The sequence below is a fragment of the Antechinus flavipes genome, chromosome 6 (assembly GCF_016432865.1).
Source record: "Antechinus flavipes isolate AdamAnt ecotype Samford, QLD, Australia chromosome 6, AdamAnt_v2, whole genome shotgun sequence".
NCBI classification, from domain to species: domain Eukaryota; kingdom Metazoa; phylum Chordata; class Mammalia; order Dasyuromorphia; family Dasyuridae; genus Antechinus; species Antechinus flavipes.
In genome coordinates this window covers 20,197,308-20,217,823 of record NC_067403.1, presented here as the reverse complement: position 1 = coordinate 20,217,823, position 20,516 = coordinate 20,197,308, and the positions used below count along the sequence as shown (strand labels likewise).

The following is a 20,516-nucleotide window of genomic DNA, read 5'->3' as shown; positions in this document are numbered from 1 at the left end:
AAAAATAAAGATAATGTAGTTGAGGAAGTGGATATCCTCCTGGCTTTATCAGAGAGAGAAGTACTTATAGAATTATAATACTCTCTGAGACAAGCAGTGATAAACACTGATGGGACAATTTTAGCCTTAAATGAGCCTTTTGTTCTTAGGTAGGCATTTTGTTTTAGTGGATTTAAGATTACAATCTCACCATAGGTGGGAGTCTCTAAAAACCCCCACCTTTACTTATCCAATCAAAAAATCAAATTATGCTGTTCACACCCATTCTACTCTATCCCCAGGTTATATTTCCTCTATGAAAGAACTATTTATGGTGTAGATCTTTGCTAATTCAATTTTAGGACTAGCCTGCCATGGAGTACTTCCCCCCCCCCCCCCACCCCATGGTATTTTTTTCCTTGTCATGGCTAAGTCTTTTAGGATACTAAAAAAATTAGAGAATTTACCCCAAATGTTCATAGGGACTAAATAAGTCTAGAAACATTTTTCCAGGTTATTACCTGGAAAAAAAATTTATTACCAGATCTTCTGAGATGATGGAATTCCTTCTTGACATCTAGTGTTATTCCCATTCCTTTTAGCAGACCTACTGGCTGATTCACCTCGCCAGTTATTTGTCACTAATATTCATTGACCATCTATTATGAGCATAGCTCTTCATTGTATGCCAGAGGTAGATAAAAAGTATAAAATAAAGTTACAGTTTTCAAGCACCTTAGACTTTATGTTTTTTCCTAGCATCCATTTCTCTGCCTTTGTCAGTGAGAAAAGTGAGGTTCAATATACAGTCTAGGAAGGTCATATGAGTTCTGCTTTTTAGGACTTTGGTGGCAAAACTTATGTTTTCCAGATGGTCTGAATTGTGTATGACATTGTTCTGAGAACAAAAAGCCTGGGGATACTACAGAGACTCCTAAAGGAGAGTGATGGGATTTGGGCCTAAATGTCCACCCAGAAAAAACAAAATGGTTGAGGAATGTCTATTGTTCAGATTGTGATCATTTTTTAAATGGACAGCACATAGATTATATTCACTAGTACATATATATATATATATGACAGTTGTAGCAAATGAATAATAAAATATCTCCACAGTTGAATGGGTTTATGGAATTAGTCTGTATTGTCTTTGGAAAATTTGGCTGTGTTTTTAATGATTCCAAGAGTTTCCTCACGACAAAAGCCTATATTTTAAACATTAATATCCTACTAGTGATATTGCCTGACTATACTGCCTGGAAAACTGTAAGTTACAAAGAACTGGAACTGAGTCATCAGAAGGAAAATTAGAACATAGAATACATAAACAAGCTGCAGCCTTTTCATTACAAAAGATTGCATGGGAAATGCAGTGAAGAAAAATTCAGTAAGAATAATAAAAAGATGGCTTAATCACAGGATAATTGATACCTAATCTCTTTGATCTACTCTTATCCTTGCAATAACAAGAGGTCCAGAGAAGTTCACATAGTTCCTCTGGTGTGAGGATTTGCTCATCTTTAAGACTGCTCATCTACCTTTGTTGTCTATTTGTCACTCACTTGTGACTTCAAGAAGCTAGGCCATGAGCAAAGATCCCACCCTAGTAAACTATCATAGCAAATGGGCTAAACCGGGTTGATAGTAACTGACTGGCCTTAACCTGTTGGTGAGTTACAGAGCTATCTACACTAAGCATGTGAATACTTCCTCCAGCAGAATGGGTGGATGAAAATATTTTGTTTCATTGACCATGAAGGTAGAGGAAGCAGGTGTTGTGAAGGCTTTAGAGTTTGGCCAGAAATTGAAGAACCTGCCATCCACTGCATCCCAGGCCATCCCCAGTTATCCTAACTTTTGTCTTGTCACTGGATTTCAATAATTGTGGGAGGGAGTGTGAGGTTGGTGACTTTGTAAAACTTATTCAAATTATTTCTTAATTATTATTAATATTACTTAAATCCAATTCATGTATGAGTTAAGAGCACCCCATGGTCATTTTCCCTCTTAAAAACAAGGAACAAACGACCAGAGGTATAGTAAAATTAAATAGCATAACAAAACAAAACAAAACAAAAAAGAATTAATTTATGTTTCTTTCAGCAAGTGAACTGTTCATCAACTAGATTGAAAATCCCTAATATGAAAAAAAACACAATATTAGGGTTTATTCTGGTGACAACAACCAAAATCAAAAGGACAAAAAAAGCAAAATACCAAATCTGATGATAGATCTTATCTATCTTTTAGAGCAAAGCTAAAATCCAGAGCAGTGCATTTTCTATATTTTCTTCTTTGTTTGTCTCAAAATAACCACACTGAATGTGGATTTTAGTAGAAAACCTCATGCTAATGAAACAAACATTTCAAAGACTACATTCTAAAAATTATTATTTTAGTTAGCAATCTTCATATTTGCATAAACCTGGTATAATAGCTTAATTTTAAAATGTCTTGCATTTTTCACCTCATTTAACAATTTCTCATATTTTTAAAGTGTATTGTGGTGAATTAATTTGGGAATATTTGCATTATCTTATAAATAACATTGCATTGTTAAATAGAGAAAGGGAGCCTGGTGCTTTTCAAAAATATGTACACATTTGATTAATCATAGCCTTATGTGTTTTTCCCTACATTTACTATATTGTTTTTTGTTTTTTTTTTGACTCTTAGGAAATGACTGCTAATATAATATGTGTTGACCTTTTACTAGTATATACATATATATTTGTTCTGGCATATAGTGTTATTTTTCTAAATCCACATTTCAAAAGGTTGGGGAGAGGAACATTTTCTTAAGGAAACAATGTAATAAGAATCAAAAAAAGTTTTTTTTTTTTTTTTAAAGAATTCAATACATTAAATTATACATCCAATTAACATTCACACATATCAGGTATATGTACAATAGAATAGTCCCCAACTGGACAACTTTCTAAGCAAAATGAGTGAATCTGAAATGATCATGATAAATGCTACAAAAAATCATTTAGCCAATCAAATAGTAGTCACTGTTTTTTATGTGATAAGCACTGTCCCACAAGATTAAAAATATATAAGATGTATCCCATACCTTCAAGAGATTACAATCCAATTGAGAGACTAGACATGCTCATGAAAAAAATGGGGGGAAGGAGAAATACAATATATATTTTTTAAAAGACATTGCCCCGTGAAGATAGTCACAGAGTAGTTGTCATAAGTAATTAGAAAAGAGGAAAGATCAATGTGTGTCATTTTAGAAAGCATCATCTGCTCTATAATTCAGTTCTATAGTCCAGCTGATAATGACCTTGACTCTTTACCCAGACTTCCCTTGTTCCAACATTTCTCTGAGCCTTCATGGACTTTGTCCTCTCCTGTCATGAGCAAATCTTCCTGATTTGTTTTCCCTGACTGCTTGCTCTCTGTCTCCATCTGCCAGCCTCCTGTTCTCTTTCTTGTCAAAATTGAGAATAAGGCACAGGTAAAAGGTCCTAGTTAGACCAGTAAAGGCCTCTCCTTTTGGAACTCCTCATCTCTTTACTGGGTTTCACTTCTCTGACTTTCATTGGACAGTAACTTGCTTCTTTTGTTAATCTCTCACATTTCAGCCTCCTGTAAGATTTGGCAGAAAATCCAAAATACATATGTGGAATAATGTGAAAGCAATCCTCAAGCAAGACATTATATTCAAAATAACACAGAATATAGAACTATGTATGGTACTTTTGTGCTTGGGGAACCCAAAGTGAAAATAATGGAAGGTTTTCTGGAGCAGATGTTTTGATGAATTCTTGAAAAGGAAAAAGGTTTAAAAGAGTAGAAGAAGGAATTTAAAGTCAAGAAAATAACAGTAGGTAAGTATTTCCAAAATGTTTTTCCTCTAGGAATTTTTCATTCATTTAGGGCCTCTTAAGTATCACAGTGTATAGAACATAATATATTGCTTTCATTTTTATCCTTTTACCTCCAGTGATTAGAATACTGTAGGTGTTTCATAAAGGCCTATTCAAATTAAGTTTCAAAAAGTCATCACATTTGAGACTATTATGTATAATTTCCTTCCTACAGGTACTGGGACTGGTGCTAATGTATATGATTATTCTCACTAGTGACTATTGCTTGATTTCTTTGCTCTTCTATCCTCATGTCCCATAATGATCCATGTACCACTGGCTACAGGGAATACATTAAATATAGTGAATTACTTTTCCCTCTCTTGTTTCCTCATCGTTCTTTTGATTGCCTAATTTTTGACAAGGGATAGGGATCAGACAAGGAATAGTTTTACACAAAACTGGTCTACTGCATCCTATTGCTTAGGCAGGATCAAGATTTGGTTGGCCAATTTCAGGACAGAAGAATACTAAATGGGAAAGCAGAAGAAATAAATAAGCAGGATCAATGATAAATATTACATATTCTAAAGTTTTTACTCACTATGATTTGTGCACCTAGGTTTTTAACTTAGTATGTCTCTGAATTCTCCACACCATGTTGAGAGAGAAATAGAGAGGGATGAGTGTCTTGGTTCCTTCCTATCTGCTTAAGAAGCAAAGGTCAGTTAATGTCTTCTATTGTGTGTACAACATTGTCTTTAGTCCACTATTAAATTTAAAGTACTGACTCTGACACCTACTGGCAGTGTGAACCTATGCAGATCAACTATACCCAGTGTTTTAGGCTACCCATGCTGAAAATATGTGTAAGCTGTATTGGGACAGGTACCAATTCTTCTATTGAGATCTTCTAGTTTTCCTTGCAACAGAAGTAACAGCTATTTATTTGGTACTATTGACCCAACATTTCTGAGTGTTATGGTATAAATTTAAAGTGTAATTGGGAAGTATTTAACAAAATAAATAAAAGTCCAATAGAACATAATGTTAATTTATGGATTTCTAAGTCAACAAGCTGCTGCATAGATCCTTATGTAGGGTTTAGTGCCTCACATTTCTATTTAAATTTTATACCACTCTCCTACACCAATGATAAAAGGAAGCCATGCCCCGATTCCTGACTCCCAGCTCCTTCTAATCTGACAAATATGGTAAGCAATCAGGTGGCACCTTTTAGTGTGTGTGCATCATTGTGCTGAATCTACACTTAAGTATTTTAATATTTAAACCATTGTACCTTCAGGTCTTTAAGCCACCGTTAATTTTATTTTCTATTTATTTATGTATTTGTTTGTTTTGCACTGAATATGTTGATTTTATTGATGGTACATAATATTGGACTCTAGGCTTTTTCCCCCTACTACAGGGATAGCTTTGGGACAAGGACATTAATGGGGAATGGGATCTGCAATAGAGAAATATGAATTAGAGATGTGGGCTCCCTAGTGGTGCAATTCTTTTTTTTTTTTTTTTTTTTTTTTTTGACTAGAGATGAAGAACCATGGCTTTCCACTTTACTTCTTGGAGGGATAAAACATGTAAACCATCAGACCCACTACACAGTTGCTATGACAGTTGTCATACCAGGAAATGAACTTGATAGAATGGTTATTGAGAGTAATACCAGAATCCTAAGTCAACATTTATGTTTTTGCACATATATGAAAGTCTTTACAGGAATAGAATTTGGCTTCCATAATTTCTCTTCATAATTTCAGGAGAACAAACTGAATTTCACATCAAATGGTATCTATTCTATGTATGCAAACACACACCCACACCCCTAAATAAAGAAAAATCCTTAGAAGTGATGAGTGAGCCACTATGTAGAATAGTTCCATTATTTAAAAAAAATAATCCAAATAACTAATCACATTTTTAAAAAAAATACAAAACTCCCATAAATTTATAGAAATGGTTCCTTGTCAATCATTGTTATCATGTACATCCATAATGCTCTGTAAAGTATTGACTGGTAGTTTAAAAACAATTTCTTTAGCCGTGTCTTTCAAACAATAATATGGGATTTATGGGATTTCTTTTTTTTTTTTTTAAGTTGTATACTGGTTTTGGTGAAAAACTTGGGGGGGGGGAGATAATAGTCAATATTCAGAATGACATTAGATTCAATTTCTCTCTTGATGCTGCATGAAATACGTGTTCTTCTATTAGGGAGGGGGAAATCTCTGACTTCATTTGGGGTTTTCATGGAAAAGATATGAGAGTGGGTTGACATTTCCTTCTCCAGCTCATTTTACAGATTAGAAAACTGAGGCAAAGAGGATTTTTTGATCACTGAAATCTCACTAGAATTTATAGGCTAGGAAGATATTTTAAATCCTAATCTAATCTGGCTCTCATTGATTGACCAACAATAGGTCCCAGGTTAATTCCTACTTGAACACTTTTTGGGTCTTGATTACCTCAGAGGGAATATAAATAAAAGTTTCTGTTTCAATTAGAACCCTGAGAATCTTTCTCTCCCAGATTAATAGTTTTTTTTTTATATTTAATTCTAACCCAATTAATTTACCACTTTGTTTTGTTTTTTAGTGAATTAGGAAAAAAAATTAACAAAATTCATTTGGAAGAAAAAAGGAACTAAGGAGAAAAAAAAAGTAAAGAAAGTTTTAGTAGTACCAGACCTGAAACTTTATCATAAGACACTAATTACCAAAAATATCCGGTACTGAATAAGAAATAGAGAAGTTGACCATTGGATCAGAGTCAACATACATTTTAGAGTCACAAAAGACTACAGTAACCTTGATCCAAAGTCAAAATGGATCCAAGACCTAGATATAAAGATACTACAAGAAAATTTGAAGAATATGGAACATATTACTTATCAGTCTAAATAAATAGGTGAACAATTTATGAATAAAAAATAAAGAGGAATATAAAGTATAAAATAGATAATTTTGATTATGATAAATTAAAAAATATTCCAATAAAGCAAATAAAACCACTATCAAAAAGAAAGAAGAAAATTGGAAATAAATGTATGGACAAAATAAGTTTCATATTTTAAATACATAAAGAACTTTGTCAAATCTTTAAGACTGTGGGTCATTCTACAATTGATAAATTGTCAAAGGATATGAACAGGCAGTTTTCCCATGAAGAAATCAAAACAATTTATAGTCATATAAAAATGTTCTAAATTATTATTGATTAGAGAAATGCAAGTAAAAGTCTTGAGATATCATTTTATATCTATTAGAATGGCTAAAATGGCTAAAGGGGAAAGCAACAATGTTGGAAGCTATATGGAAGAAATGGGAGATTAATTCAATATTGGTGGAATAGTAAATTAATCAACTATTTTGGATAACAATGTGGAATTAAGACCAAAGAGTTATTAAAATGACTGTATCTATTGACCTAGCAATACTTCTTCTACATCTGTTTCCAAAGATGATTAAGGAAAAGGGAAAATAACCTGTATATTCTAAAATATTTATAGCAATCTATTTCTGGCAGAAAATAAATGAAATTGCAATATTGTGCAACAATTCGGGAATGACTGAATAAATTACAGTATACAGTTGTGATAGAATATTACTATACTAAAAGAAATAATGAGTTTAGTGAAATTAAAAAAAAATCATGGATTTACTTGCATGAAATAATGAAGAAACAAAGAACATTGTATTCAGTAATAGTAATATTGTGGGTTTTTTGTTTGTTTGTTTTGTTTTATTTTGCTGAGATAATTGGGGTTAAGTGACTTGACCAGGGTCACACAACTAGGACATGTTAAGGGTCTGGGAGACCAAATTTGAATTCAGGTCCTCCTGACTCCACTGCACCACCTAGCTGCCCAACAGTAATATTGTTTTAAAACAAGCTTGAACAAATAAACAAATAATATTGAATATTATAAATACATTTATAGCAAAGGAATTACAGGTGCAAATAGCATCTTTCATATAGATATATACATAAGTGTTAGTGTGTGTGTGTTTGTGTGTGTGTGTGTGTGTGTGTGTGCGTGTATGATAGCTCTTTCTTGGGCAGGGGGAAGGAAGGAGGGAAGAAAAAAAGTTATATAACTTTATTATGTATTTAAAAGGAATAGCAATTTGTATATTAGTGATTTGCATTTTCATATACAATCATTTTTAAAAATTCTGCTATGTTATGGAAATGCTTTTTATTTATTAAGTTCAGAATCACATTTTTTAAAACTACTGTCATGACAGAGAAGATCAAAACAAACTCAGAAGAAGATAATGATGTCAAAACTGCTATAAGGAAAGTCTCAAATAAAAATGTGAATTGGACAAAAACCAAATAATTTCTGGAAGTTAAAAAAATTATATTTAAAAGCAATAGAAATGGCAGAGGACAAATTAGATAAAGAAATAAAAGAAAAGGAATAAAATTATGAAAACATAATTAACAGTCTGGTAAAAGAGGCACAAAAAATAAATAAAATATATTTTAGAAATGGAACAGGCCAAATTGGGAAAAAAAAGTGGAGTACAAAAGCTCACTAAAACAAACAACTACCTAAATATTTGAATTGAGCAAGTGGAAAGTAATGACTCCATAATAAAACAAAGAGAAATTAAAAAAAAATCAAAGAAAATGGGAAATATCTCCTGGGAAAAATGAATTTATTTGGAAAGTTGATTGAGAAGATATTATTTAAGAATTTTTGGAGTACTTAAACATCATTATCAAAGAAAGAGGCTAGGCATTATATTTTTAGAAATTATCAAGGAAAACTGCCCAGAAAACTTAGAACCCACAGGACAAAATTGAAATTGAAAAAATTCATTGATCATTAACTGAAAGAGATATTAAAATGAAAATTCCCAGGAATATTATAGGCAAATTCCAAAGGTATCATTAAAGAGAAAATATTCTGATCAGCAGGAAAGAATTCCAAATGTTGTGCCACAGTTCTCTTTTAATGTCCTGACCCAGTTTCCCTAATTGTTCTTTTCAGTTACTCTGCTTCAGGTTATAACCTTCCCTCTTAATGTTTGATAGGATAAAGGTCTTATATCTTAGACTTTAGGCTATACTCATTTCCTCTTAATGTTGATGGGATAAAGGTCTTTATCCATTTTAGACTTCATTAGAATATCAGTAGCCTTTCCATAGTACCCTGTTCCATTACGTCATACTAGATGCCTGCCTCCATTATGTCATCCTCATCCTAGGTTCCTCCCCCCATTAGGTCAGCCCCATCCAGGTACCTCCCCCATTATGTCATTATTCTTGTTACCCTTTAAAATAATCTTGTATCCGATATTTGGGGCTGGATTCTTTAAGAGGATGGTCTCATTAAGCTCTGGGACCAAACATGGATCCATTTGGTCCCAGTAAATCTCTCCATTTAATAAACTATTAAATTGTTCTCTAATCTCTTGCTCAGTTTCTCTGGCATTGACAGAATAACATGAGGTTTAGCAGCTATCACATTAAAAGAGTGGAAGGTTTGGAATATGATAATCTAGAAGGCAAAAGAGATGGAATTAAAACTAAGAATAACATAGTCAACAAAATTAATGCAATCTTTTAAAATGAAAAAAATGAATATTTAAAGAAAGAAGACTTTCAAGTATTCCTCGTGAAAAGACCAGTGCTGAGTAGAAAATTTAATTTTCAAACTGAAGACTCAAGGGAAACATAAAAAGATGAACATAAAAGAGAAACCCTAAAAGACACAATGTTAAATTGTTTTCTTTTTCTATACTGGGAAACGATACATTTGTCATGTAAGAGCTTTGCCCGTTAGTATAGCAGTTATAAGAATTCTAAATGGAGAATGCAAGAATAAGTCAATTATGTTAAGATAGTATTAAAAAAACAACAACAAGAAAGTGGGATCTTCTAGGAGTAAGATAGAGGAGGAATGGGTTAAGGTAACACATTATAGAGGAGCACAAGGAAGAACTTTTACTGTGGAAGAGAAAATGGGAAAGAGAGATAACAATTAAACCTCACACATATTTAAATTGGTTGAAAGAAAAGCCGTATACACATTTACTCTCAATTGATGATAGATATCTTATCTAATGGAAAATTAAGAAAGGAAGGTAATAAGATAAGTGTATGTGTTTGATACTAGGGATGTTGGCAAAAGAAGGCATGGTCAGAAGCAAAAAGGACTTCTTTCAAAGGAGAGAAAAGGTAGAGAGAGGAAGAAATGCAGAGAGAGAGAAAAACAGAGAGAGAGAAAGAGAGAGAGAGAGAGAGAGAGAGAGAGAGAGAGAGAGAGAGAGAGAGAGGAGAGAACAGAGAGAGACAGAAAGAGACACAGAGAGAGACACAGAGACAGACAGTGACACAGAGACAGAGAGACACACAGAGAAACAGAGATAGAGACAAAGAGAAGAATGAAGAGAAGACAATTGGATGGAAAGAAATGCACAGTTTTTGATAACTGTGAATATGAATGGAATGAACTCAACCATAATACAGAAACAGAAGTAGTATAGATTAGGAACCAGAATCCAACAATACTTTGTTTACAAGAAACATACTTTTAACCGAGAGACAAACACAGAGTTAAAATAAGGGCCTATATTATTATAGTTCAAACTTTAAAAGTTAGGGTTAGTAATCATCATCTCAGACAAAGAAAAGCAAAAATAGTCCTAATTAAAATGGACAATTAGTAAAACTACATCTTGCTAAAAGGGACAATAGACAAAGAAGTAGTATCAATAAAATTATTTTCAACATATGATGTAACCTTCAAATTATTTTTTTTAAGTTGAATGAAGTACAACAGAAAATAGTAAAACTATATTGGTGAAAGACATGAACTTTCCCTTCTCATTACTAGATAATCTGACCACAAAAAAGTAATAAAGAAGTCACTGAGATGAATAGAATCTTAGAAAAGTCAGATAAAATAGACCTTTGGAGAAAACTAAATGGAGATAGAAAAAAGTATACTTTTTTCTCAGGTGTTTAAGGCGCCTTCACAAGTAAATTGATCATGTATTAAGGCATATAAATCACACAAACAAATGAAAACAGAAAAATTAAATGCATCTTTTGCAGAGCATAATGCACTAAAAATCACGTTTAGTAAAAGCTCATGGAAGCATTGATTAAAAATTAATTGTAAACTAAATAATTTAAACCAAAAAAATGAGTGGATCAAAGAACAAGTTAAGTGAAAACTAATCTAATCTAAAGAATGAAAAGGAGATAGAACAAATCATAGAAACTAAAAATTATTTTAAGAGAATGACAATTGTGGGATGTACCTCAAAGCAGAATTTAGAGGAACAGTTATAGTCCTCAAAATGTACAATAAAATTAAAAAAAAAAAACAAACACCGGGCATGTAATTAAAAAAAAAATAAAACTAGAAAAAGAACAAACTAAAAATCCTGCCAAAATTAAAAAAAAAAAAACTCAACAAAAATAAAAATAAATCAATAGTTAATTTGATTTAAAGGAAGAAAACAAAATTAATCATCAAAAATTTTAAAAAATTAAAAAACCATTAATCAATGATGATTAAATTGACAAATTATTAGGAATTAATTTGCCCCATTATATACCAGGTAAGCTGATAATCTAGGGGGAATTAATGAATCTTTATAAAAATATAAATTGCTTGGGTTAACAGAAGAGGAAATAGGATATTTAAAAAAAAATCTTAGAAAAAAGAAATTAAACAAATCATCATTGAACTTCCTAAAAAAAAAAAAATCCTAACGGCCAGATGGATTCATAAGTAAATTCAACCAAAAATAATTATTCACAATACTATATGACTATAGGTGGGTGATGTGGAACAGGAAGGAATCAAGTACCTATTATGTACTATGGAAAATGCTACTAAGCATTTTACAAATATCTCTTTTGATTCTCACAATAAACCTTAGAATAAGTTTATTTTATAGATGACAAAACTGAGGGTAAAGGTTAAGTAATCTGCCCATGGACATACCACTAATAAATGTCTGAGAGTTAAACTCAGGTCTTCCTGACTATAAAATAGCACTCTATTCATGGCACTACTTATCTGTTTAACTTGAAAAGGCTAGGAGGAAAAAAAAAAGAGAGAGGATGCTAGTCTAGACTCCTGTTCCTTTCTTTGCCCATTCTTACCACTGTGCTCCTTAAATATGTGATCTACTTTTTTTGTTCATCCTTGTTGCTGTCTAGCTTTTCATTAATGAGATTTCATAAACTTATGCTTTCTCCTCACATTTTGGACTTAAATAGTTTAGTCAAGTAAACATGAATAAATACAGACATACACATACATATACATATATATACATCATACCCTCACTATATTCTACCTCTTAGGGAATAGGGTGAATTGATTTGAAGTGATTTAAAAAAGTAATTTATTTGTTACTTGAAATTTATATTTTATCCCCAAATCACCTGATCCAAAAGCTTAATTCAATGAAATATTAACAAATTCCCTCATGAACATATTAGATTTCAGGTCTGAGGGCTGCCAATAGTAGGAACTATTGATGATTTTTGAGCATAGCTATATTTTAGAATGACTACTCTAGTGTGATTGTCTTAGATCCATTGGAAGTGGAAGAATTCCAGAAAGGAAGGTCATTCAGAAGATATTGCTATAGATTAGAGCAATAATATGGGGCTGAACTAGTGTCTGTGGCAGAAAGATTGGGGGAAAAAAGCATATTTGAAAGAGTGGGAAAAACTAACAGATTTTAGTAATCTAATAACTGAAGTATGGTCATAGATCAATGTTCAATTATTTATTATTTGTCACAGAATCCATGGAAAAAATATATTTATATCTATGGAAGAAAGCTAATTATCTTTTATGAAAATGATTTATCTAAATTAATTGACATTCACTGAAAAAAAATGGTGAGGGACCTTGCTGGAAATAGGGATGAATGGAAGAAATGAAATATGAGTATAAGATTTTTAAAAAATTATATAAAAAAGAAGGAAATTAATGGGTGTGGAGCTTGTCACTCACACATAATAACATTTATAAGAGATTATTTTTCTTTTATTCCGAATAATTATCTAAGAAACCATCTAAGGTTTAAAAAAATCTTCTTTTACTACATTGACTACTGCTATTTTTTTTTTTTCTGTTCTAATGTAATTTTTGTTCCAATGTCTGGGTGCTATGGTAATATGTGCCATAAAAAGGCATAGATAAGTTGGTAGATATAATTAAATCAGAATGAATAAGAGAGAGACAAATCTAAATGGAGATGGATATGTTCTGGCACTGATTTCTGTCTCTGACAAAAGCAAAGCTCAAAGAAGCATACATCAACCTATGTCACAGACATGTTTGAGAAACTATGAAAATTTCCCTACCCTTAGATGTCTACTCAAACCGTATTTTGGTGTCTGAACTTTTAAAATTTCTTTTGAATTTTTTGTGCTTGAGCATCAGACTTTTCAGAAAGTCTTTTTTAAAAAGTTAATATATTTGAGAGCAGGAACATATTATACATGTATTATTATTAGGACCTGTTATTGAGAGTAAAGAATAAATAGAAAAAGAGAAAGGGTAGATGGAGAACAAAAGGATCAATTGAGTTTATCCCTGCATTAAGTATTGAAGTCAAACTTGGCCATCACTCCACACTCTGATTTTCAATCAGAACAAGAAAACCTACATATAATTACACATCAAGCCTCCCAAATAGGGGATGACATAGTAAAGCAAACAAATGAAGGGATAGAAAGAAAGTGAAAATTAAAAATGGGACCATAAAAGATTCTAATTACTAGTGGGATAAAGTCTACAGGGGATGATAAATCAGTTACATAGGACATAATGTCCAAAGCTTCCTTAGTATTATGAGGTAAGAGCTTTCTTATGGTAAGCTATAGAATCACATAAGTCCTCTTCGAGCACTCGGTCAATAAACTTTCTTGGACATATAATGTGTCAGGTGCTCCCCTAGATAAATGCTGTAGCGGAGGATTATCTAAAAGACCAGAACATAGTTTTACTATTTATCTTTTTCTAACTATAATTCACTTTACACTTCGACCTAAACCTTGGCTCTTCACATAGCTTTGTCCAGATGTTATTTATTGAATAAATAAATACATCATTGAATTAATATAAGAAAAATAATAAAAATAATCATTTGCTATGTACAAAAGTATTGTATTAATTTTGGGAGATACAAAGATGAGAGACTCCAGGTTTTCAAGGAGACTATGTTCTACTGGAGGAGAAACTATATAATGAAACTTTCACCTGGAAATCAGATGGACAGATTCCATAGTCCTTAGGGTACACAGGCAAAGCAGATGGTAATGCTTCTTTTTTTAAATGTCATTCCCATTGATAAAATCTTATTTGATAATATCAAGGACATTGGTGACAAAAACTTTCTCTTTTGAACTTCACTATATGTGGCTATAGCAGCTGAAGGAGCAAGTACCAGGCTACATCTTTGCAAGAGCTGCTTGTAGTAATAATGGCTCTGTACTCTGGGCTGGAATTACCCTATAGGCTGTGATGGTGGTCAATGTAATAGTGATGATTGCACTTGTCAGGTGCATGTTGCTTTCTATCTCCCTCCACCCCCCTTTTTTTTTTGCCCCACTGCTTCACTTAGAGTGATCTGTAAATGGCAATTAGGTGCTTATTGATGGGAAGAGTTAGCCCATTTTCCAAATGAATTTCTTTCAAGGATTATTGTAAGGTCAGGAACAGAAGCCAGACCATCTGAGGGATGCTACTACTACCAGGTGGCATTTGTTTGGGAATTGTTGTTGTTGGTGATGAAGATTTCCACAATGTTTTCTCCCCTCAGTGATATATGTGGATTGGGCTGGAAACAGATCTAGGGATAAACTTGAAGTAGCGATTTCTTGATATTGTTAAGAGAACAAATATACCAAAAATATATTTGTGGGATTCAAAGCCAGCTTTGAAGATTAAATCATTGAAATTTCAAACTTTAAGCAACCTTTATGGTCATTTAACCTAGCAGTTCTTAAAACTTTTAGCTTCAAGACACCTTTATACTCTTAAAAATTACTGACAACACTCCACAGAGATTTTAGGGATAGATTGTGTCCATTAATATTTACCAAAATTAGAAATTAAATTATCTCAGAATAATTATGAAAATAAATTTGATCTATCAGACACACTAAAAACACCTCTGATATCTCTGGATCACACTTTGGTAACCTCTATTCCAGTCCAACACTCATTTTACAGGAATGGAAACTAAGTCCAATATATAGATAAAAGGATCTCAGGTTTATATAGCCCTTTAGTGTCAGAATTGCCCTACCTTCTTTATCATTTTGTTCCTGAAGGGAAATGTGCTTCTATGTTACCATAAATGTGATATAGTCTTCCTCTGCATTGTGATGGTGGACATCTGTGAAGGATCATGGGTATTGGCTGCTACCCCAAGTTATGTTTAGAAAGAGCACATGTAGACTGGCAGAGTAAAATAAGAATTCTAGCAATTATGTATAAATTTAAGGTTTACAAAGTGCTTAACATATTATATTATCATGAAATCTTGTGGGTTAACAGATAGTAAGAAGAACGTGTCAGTATTTTCCCATGATTTTTACAAGACTGAAAAGAAAAAAATAAGTATATGCATTTGGTAAGCCTTAAAGCACAATATAAATAGTTCTTATCTTTATGACTTCCCTTTTTTTAGTGGCAGAAATTCCAGAACTTTCTGAATTACTCATGAACCCTTCAATTTTTGTCTCCTTTCAGGGTCACATTCTAAATGAGGTGTTTGCTATTTCCCAACACTCTTTCTTGGAGTGTCTACCCACCAACTTTATCCTGTATCTATTTTGTATATTCCTACCTAATCAACAAGTGTCTCTGGGGCCCATTGGTGTCTGTGCTCCTCTTTCTTTTCTTCCCCTTGGATTACAGGAGGAGAGTTTAGTTTTAGAGACCTACATTCATATCCTAAGTCACATTATTTTCAAATAGCTCATTCTTCCAGGGGAAATTTAAGTGAGCCTCAGGTTTAGAGTTATAGGATGATTCATAAAACTTAATTGAGAATTGATAGTCTCCAGGGCAATCTTTAACCTTCCATGCAGGAATAATGTAGATTTTCTGTAAAATAAAAAAAACCTCCCAGGGCTACCCCCTTATTCAAACTGTGAACTCACATAACATGCTTAAAGACAATGAAAAAAAAATATATGTCTGTGTGTGTATACATACACACATAACCATACATATACACATATCCATACTTTTAACCCTTTGAAATCTTTCTCAGTTTAAATCAAGGCACATTTTAGAGTCTGTATTTCTTCTCTTCTAAAAGACATTCTTTTATAGAGTTTCCATTTATCTACTAGATTCCTATTATTTCTACCACAGCCACTTTTTATCCTATTAAGTGAAAATCTTTCTAGATTACCCTGTTTCTTGAAAGGTCAAATTATCCTCAAGGGAAGCAATATATTGTTTAGTTAATTTATTTGGAGCATAATTTTTCCATCACCATTATAATTCTCCATGGTCTTTGATTTGTATCTTGAAACCATATATTATTCCTATTTTTCAAGGAGTTTCTATTATTCAGATTTTGATTATATCACATAGATTTTGCCATAGCTGGTCTTAGCCACATCTTTTAATAATTATACTGTCTATTCTATATTGTTGTCCCTCAAATATTTGAAAGTGTGTATCATGTCTTCCCAAGCAGAAAGGACAATAGTTTGATGTCTACAAGACCTTGTTTGAATTCTTATTATATTTACTCAGTTTGTCACTCACAGACAAGTCACCTAAAGAGTTTAAGCCTCATTTATCTAACACAGAGAAGGAAAATCATATTTGTGACAACTAACCCACAAGACTTTGTTGGTATTAAAACATTGTATAACTCTGAGGTGTGTGTATGTCTGTGTGTATGTGCGCGTGCGCGAAGGTGGTGGTTCCCTTTGGCTCTATAGTAAAGTCTATGTTTAAAATGCACAAAATACAATATATTGCAATGAGAACTTATTATCTAAAAATACTTTTATCAAGGTTTAAAAATGTTCACATACCCCAGGTCAAAAACCCATGCCAAAGGACTTGTCATTGCTGCTTCAAAAATTTGTGCCTCTACTGTTTTAAAGCTTATGATTTTTCCATCTTGCCCATTAGAATGTCAGGATTAACTTTGTTGCTTAATTGACAATCCCTCTTTCAGGATGGTATCTAGCCTGCCTGCCTGCCTGCCTTCTTTCCTTCCTTCCTTCCTTCCTTCCCTGTCTCTCTCTCCCTCTATTTCTTTTTCTTCTCTATATATACATAGTATACACAATATATATGTATACACATAAGTATATATGTGTGTATATATATATATGTATACACACACATATAATTCACTGAGCAATTCATTGCTATAACTCAGAGAAGGCCAATCTGATGAAAGAATTTAATTCAGCACACATGTTCTGCTCAACACCATTTTTCTAGGGTCATTGCTTTTATTTGGCAAAGCTCTTCAGGCCAACACATTACATTAAATGGTGTCTGAGATGGAGTCATGTATATCATCCATGTCTTAGACAGAAAATCCATACCCATTATCAATAGTCAAATTTAAATTCTTCCAGAAAATGAAAAGTATTTGTGTGTCCTTGGGCTATAAGTTATGTTTTCTGTCTCTCAACCACCTTTGAGGAAGAAGTACTTTCACCTTGGTAATTTAGAGCTAGATATAAGTTCCTGAAATTTATTGGGAGGTTCAATAAAAACAGCAATAATATTGATTACAGTATCATCAATGACAATATTCTTTGAGGAAGAAAGAAAAGATATATTAAAGGAACTCACAGATATTTCCAGAGGTTCAACTATTAGCTTCAGTCCAGTTTAAGTCACGTTATTGAGAGGATTCCTTAAAGTTTCTACAAATGTCAGATATTGCTTCATGCTTATGGCCCATAAAACTCACCTGTGGTGGGAACCAGATTAAAATGCAATTAGGTAATGCTTAACAAAATAAATATAGATATAATACAAAATAAATAATTTGTTGTTTTCTAAGTCATTATGGGGCCCACGGGTATCCCTTTTTAGTCGAACTTGGCATTTTTGCGTTAAACAACTCTAGGACCATAATTACTCAAGATTTCCATAGTTTTTACAAATATTATCTTTGAAAAAGTAAGCTTATAAGAGATAAACAACATCATTTCCCCTGGAAAGAGCAAACTGCATTGTGGCCATAGAAAACTACATAATGAAGAATATCTAAAAATGATACATTTTTAAAACAGTCAAAAATCAGTTTAGTGGAATGAGTCTTAGTAGCAAAGTGTCATCTATTCATAGATCCCAAAGATTTTTGATTTCACCAAGTACTCATTTTATGTCAGATTGGTACCAAAGATAGAGAGTTTTAAAGGAGAGAAATCACTGTGATAATTAGCAGACAACATACGTTGTTGAAGTGCATCTATAACTCATCTTGGGCTCTGTTCATAAGCACTGATTTACTCATTCCTCTGACTGTTTAGATTATGAAAACACACACACACACACACACACACACACTCATGTTTTCACATGGAAGACTCTTTAAATTATGTTATCCAAAACCATGTGGAAAGAAAAAGATCATTAATTAGTAAAAACCTTGATGCAAAAGAGACATGGGAGCTGGGCAGTGTCCAAACTTTGCTTGTAGTCATCAGTGTAAGGGCCAACATCTATCTCAAAATCCAGGGGGAAATTTTGTATCAGGCAGAATGGTGCTATTTTGAGCCTAACAAAAGTTATCTTTAAGAAATTTATTCTCATCAATATAATGTTGATGATGCAAAGGAAGTTGGATGATGCAAAAGAATTACGAAATAAATTAAAATATGGAAGCAACAATAAGTTAATGCAAATAATATGACATATTTAGTTGCTATTATTCTTTTAAAATATGAACAGGCCACAAATATTTTCTTTTCTTTCACACCGAAAGGAGGAACGTGTGTATATGGAAGGAAAAAAAAATATTCAATATTATTACTTTTCTCTTAATTAAGATGCACAGAGGTAAAATGACTTTCTCAGGAAATTCAGATAGTTCCCTGCAAAATCACTATTGCAGTCTGGAGGAAGTGAAATCATTTTTAAATGATCTTTTAAATTAAATTGTCCTACTAAATTACCAGAATGAGAAACACATTTTTAGGCATGGCCAATATGGGAATTTGTTTTGCATGGTAATGAATATTTGTTTCTAAGTTTTTGTGTTTTTATGTTGGGAGGTGGGTGGAAGAGAAAAATGCTTATTAACCGAAAAAGAAATTTATTTTTAAAAAGAATATAAGCTGCATTGCTCATTTGTTTCTTTATATCTTCAGTACCTAGTAAAATTCTTGGCATGTAATAGATGCTTAATAAATATATTTTAGTGATTATTGATCCATTAAAAGAATCTGATTGTCATATAATTTCTCCATCATGTTGGAATTTATGCCATATAATCCAGGTATAGGGATTTTTCTTAGGCTTTCATTAATGGGGATTTGTTCAAGCGTCCAAAATTTAGAAAAACAGAAAAAAGAGGTAAGCATAGCATGTGTTGATTTACATTCAGTCTCCTTAGTTTTTTTTTTTTTTTGATGCAGATGGCATTTTCTGTCCAAAGTCTATTGGGATTGCCTTGGACCATTGAACCCCCGAGAAGAACCAAGTCGTTCATAACTGAACATATCACACGTTCTTGATATTAAGTGTACAACGCCTTCCTGGTTCTGCCTGTTTCACTCAGCATCAATTTGTGTAACATTTCCAGGACTTTCTAAAATCATCTTGTTGATCATTTTTATAGAAATAATAAACCGTTATTTTCACATACCACAACTTGTTCAGCCATTCCCCAACTGATGGGTATCCACTCTTTTTCTAGTTCTTTGCTACCACAAAAAGGACTGCTACAAACATTTTTGCACATGTGGGTCCTTTTCCCTTCCTTATGATTTCCTTGGGATACAAGCCCTGTAGTGGCACTGCTGGGTCAAAGGTATGTACAGTTTAATAGCCCTTTGTGCATAGTTCCAGATTGTTCTCCAGAATCATTGGATCAATTCACAACTCCACCAACAATGCATTAGTGTCTCAGTTTTCCCATATCCCCTCCAACATTTATCATTATCTTTTCCTATCATCTTAGTCAGCCTGAAAGTTGTGAGTTGGTACCTCAGAGTTGTTTTAATTTGCATTTCTCTAGTTGATTTAGGAGGTCATTTAGTCTAATGGATGCTCATAGCATTTGAAGTCCATCAGCAGCAGAGGAAAAAAGGAGCTTTGTGTAAGCGTTAGTTCAAAGTAGGAAGGTACTTGATGGTGTAATGGGGTTCAGTTCTCTTTGAACCTGCCTTGATGCTCTCTTTCATTGCTCACAACATAGTGGGCAGAGGCAGTAACTTGGAGTTTACATTGCCTCTCCCCAGCATGATCTCACTGGTTTTCCCTAAATTTTGGGTGCTTCTCATCATTTTTTTCTAGATAGTGGTTTTTCATATTTACCACAGGCACAATTCTTAGTTATATTTCTTCCAATACACTCATTCTTCATTTTACAGGACTATTTACTTGAGGAACTAGATAGTTGACATATTACCCACAGTGCTAAACTTGGAATTAGGAAATCCTAAATTCAAATCCTGCTAGAAACATTTTCTAATTGTGTGAATCTGTCC

The 20,516-nt window shown here is 32.8% G+C and overlaps 1 long non-coding RNA gene across 1 annotated transcript; it reads left to right on the top strand.

The window, feature by feature from the left end:
* Nucleotides 1–3,636: 3,636 nt before the first annotated feature.
* LOC127540380 (uncharacterized) lies at nucleotides 3,637–19,677 on the top strand. The gene is made up of 2 exons (XR_007948125.1): nucleotides 3,637–3,821; nucleotides 19,443–19,677. It is a non-coding gene; the product is annotated as an uncharacterized LOC127540380 (long non-coding RNA).
* The last annotated feature ends 839 nt before the right edge of the window (nucleotides 19,678–20,516 follow it).